Raw genomic sequence first — 2,560 nt, 5'->3', positions numbered from 1 at the left:
GTAGCAGCAACTAAGAGAACCTAGATAGACTTAAGCATGATGTCTGCCAAAAGATTTCCTCATTGTCCACACCCTTTATCGGGTGTGTCCTTTTGCCTCTATTCTACCTTTGATGGTTTTCACTTTCTTGTCTATCCTCTTTTTTCCTTGTAGATTCACTTATACCTAGTGGGTCTTACCCCTCTTGGTGTCTGTAAAAGAGATCAAACTACATTGAAATACAAGTATTCTACCTAATGGTTCATAGCTTCGAGCCACTCCTGAACAATAACATCTTTTATTGCATTATCGTAACTAGTTGGATCAATATCACCTAACAAGAGATAACTTGAGGATTTAAAAGGCTCTCTTCCACTACGAATGTATCACACTAGATATTATGTATCTATAAGAAGATCAAAGTTTGGTTTATTTGGTGGATCTTCAATTTCTTGAGGATTCACGTATTATGTGTCAACAACTCTTTATATTGTTCTTCTACATGTGATACTAATAGTTCTACTAGTTCCACTTGTATATTATCATGTTTAATTTTCAATTATTGTTCCCGTGTTTTTTCACCTGGTGATATATTTTTCCCTTCTTTGAACAATCAAGGAAACAGAGGATGAAACTTCCTGAGTGTAACCGCCCATTACGTACCGGTATTGTTAACATTAATCATAGTATTAAGCGCAGTTACAATCACAACAGTTTATTTAAAAATACGAGTAAACATTTTTCTTTTCATTACTAAGCATTTAAAAACAATATAAAACGTAATGATACAAACTACGATCATAACTAAAATCTACACACGAAATTAATATTATACTAGCTTAACTATCATATAATACTTATTTTAAGTTGCTGTATGAAGTTGTCTTGATTAATTCTTCATGTTAAGGAGTAGTGTAGAACATACATGTTTACATTGTTTCTATATTTGACAACTTCATCATCAGTGTTCTAGTAGTCAAGACATTGATGCTAGGATTTTTAATGTGATCTTAAGACCTTAGTAATTAATGCATGTATTAAGAAAGGAATCACCAAGACATTGGGGTTTCTAATTAATGTGTCTATCAAGGTAGTAAGACATTACATCTTGTTGATAAGAAAAAGGTTGATCACCATTATATAGTAGATATTCATCATGGAAATTGGTTCATCCATCAATTCATTCTTGAGGCAAATTGACATCTGACTACTTGTTTTAAATTATATTCACACTTTATTTGTTTATCAATTCTTTAATTTTATTCAAATTTACTTTCTGGTGACAAGAAATAAATGCAATTCATAATCTTTTGGTTGATTCAACTTAACAATATTTGGTTAGTCAGTGCTTGACACAATTCCTCGTGGGAACGATCTTTACTCATCATTTTATTACTTGTTTGACTAGTACACTTGCTAATCCGACAACAAGTTTTTGGCGTCGTTGCCGGGGAATTTGTTTTTCAACATTGACAGACACCATTAGTTGTTAAGATTGAATCTTTTATTTTCAGTATTTTATATTTTTGTTGTATGAATTTTTGTTCCATTTTAATTCTGGTGTATGCAAGGTACTTTTGATTCAACTTCTTTGTTGTTTGACCCAGAGTTAGAAAGGACAATTAGAAGGAACAGGAGGGCAGCCAGAAGAAGGCAATTACTGGAAAGGGAGGAACCAAGTGGTGAACCAAGTACTACAGTACATGAAGAGAATATGGCAGAAAACCATGTGCAACCACCACAGAGGACACTGGGAGATTACATGACTCCTGCTGTCATTCCACCCATTGGAAGTGTGGTTCGACCTACAGTAGAGCCCAATAATTTTGAATTGAAGCCTGCACTGGTACAATTGGTGCAGAAAGAATAGTTTGCTGGAACAAGTGCAGAGGATCCATACCTGCACATTGAAAATTTCTTGTTGTTAAGTGACACTGTGAAGATTAATGGAGTGTCCAGAGATGCCATTCTTTTGAGGCTTTTTACTCATTCACTGAAGGATGATGCTAGGAGATGGCTACAGTCACAACCACAAGGAAGTATTACAACTTGGGATGACCTGCAGACCAAGTTTTTGACCAAATTCTTTTCAGCATCCAAGAGGGAAAAGTTGAAGGATGAGATTACAGGGTTCAAGCAGAAAGAATTAGAGTCTATCTATGAGGCCTGGGAGAGGTACAAGACACTCTTGAGGAAATGCCCACAACACGGGATAGAAGTGTGGAATCAAGCAGCAATCTTCCTCCAGGGGTTGACAACCACTACTAGGACATTGGTGAATGCCACAGCTGGTGGTTCATTGACAACCAAGACTCCTCAGGAAGTCCTGGACATCTTTGAGTCCTTAGCATCTCAGGAGTTTGACAATGCTCCAGTGAATGACAGAAGAATGGGCATTATTAAATTGGATGGCTATGATGCTTTATTAGCCAAGAAAGACCAGATGCAGCAAGTGCAGAAACAAAAACAACAACAAATTGATTCTCTCACTAAGCAGCTTTCTTCTCAGAAGGTTGCTTCTATGGACACTAATTTTGTGTGTGCCAGTTGTGAGAAAATCCATGTTACAGATGATTGTGAT

The 2,560-nt window shown here is 36.1% G+C and overlaps 1 non-coding gene across 1 annotated transcript; it reads right to left on the bottom strand.

Moving 5' to 3' along the window:
• Positions 1 to 2,086: 2,086 nt before the first annotated feature.
• On the bottom strand, positions 2,087 to 2,193 carry LOC133292686 (small nucleolar RNA R71). Its single transcript, XR_009748961.1, has one exon. It is a non-coding gene; the product is annotated as a small nucleolar RNA R71 (small nucleolar RNA).
• Between the last annotated feature and the right edge of the window lie 367 nt (positions 2,194 to 2,560).

This window comes from Gastrolobium bilobum, unplaced genomic scaffold, assembly GCF_033153095.1.
Source record: "Gastrolobium bilobum isolate Gb01-03AN ecotype WA unplaced genomic scaffold, APGP_CSIRO_Gbil_v1 utg64224, whole genome shotgun sequence".
NCBI classification, from domain to species: Eukaryota; Viridiplantae; Streptophyta; class Magnoliopsida; order Fabales; family Fabaceae; genus Gastrolobium; species Gastrolobium bilobum.
Note: the sequence above shows the minus strand (reverse complement) of the source record. Positions and strands in the feature narration are given on the sequence as shown.